Source organism: Chrysochloris asiatica, unplaced genomic scaffold (assembly GCF_000296735.1).
Source record: "Chrysochloris asiatica unplaced genomic scaffold, ChrAsi1.0 scaffold00041, whole genome shotgun sequence".
NCBI lineage: Eukaryota > Metazoa > Chordata > Mammalia > Afrosoricida > Chrysochloridae > Chrysochloris > Chrysochloris asiatica.
In genome coordinates, this window is record NW_006408559.1 from 16785417 (window position 1) to 16786324 (window position 908).

A 908-nucleotide genomic window follows, 5' to 3' on the forward strand; every position below is an offset into this window, starting at 1 on the left:
ACAGAAGACACATCTTCAAAGAAAATCAGCAGGAAAAACCCAAAACAAAAATTGCAGTGTGATTGGCTACTAAAAGAACAAACACGTTGTTCGCTGGGAAGCCATCAAGGCAAGCAATCAAGTCCCTTGAGAACAAGCCCCACTCCAAGACTGAAACTCAAAGGAAACATATGAACAGGCATGTAAACTTGCTGGTGACCACATTGGTCTACTGGTGAGTGGAAGAGGGGGAAAGGCAGCAATGAAGAAATGGGTTGATCTCTCTCTCATCTCCAGGCTCTCATTGGCCTGGAGATGAGAGAGAGAAGAGAAAGGACTGTTTGGCCCAAAGTGTGGTGAGACCTGGGGACTCCTGAGCCTATGGACAAGGAGACATGGAGGCCTGGAGCTGAAGCAGCTGATATGAAGTGAAGGAGATGCACAAGAATTCCCAAACTGCAGAAAGTACCCATTTGACCTAGTCTTGATGACTTGATAATCAGAACTAGACTAGAGGAAGTTAAAAATTAACTTTTGATAAAGGAAATGAGTGTAAATTGCTGCAATTTGATGAACTTGATCTATGCTTATGGATTTAGGAGCTCAAAATACCAAATGAGAGGGAAAGAATCTTCACATAAAGTATACAATGCTGTATACAATACATTGTATACAGGGGAGATCGGGATGGGCAACTTAGACATTGGCTAAATGAGGGGGCAATAATGGCATTAAGTGACTGGCTTACAAGTTTTCAAGAGGGAATTTGGTTTAAGAGTGTGCAGGTCAAAGCAGAGTCCCCACTGAATAGTTTTCATTTTGTCTACACATATCTGGTAAAAAGAGATGGGGATAAGATTCTTATGATTCAATAGTGAATAATTGTTACCATGACTAGTGGTGACTGTCACAACTGTAAAGATAGAAGT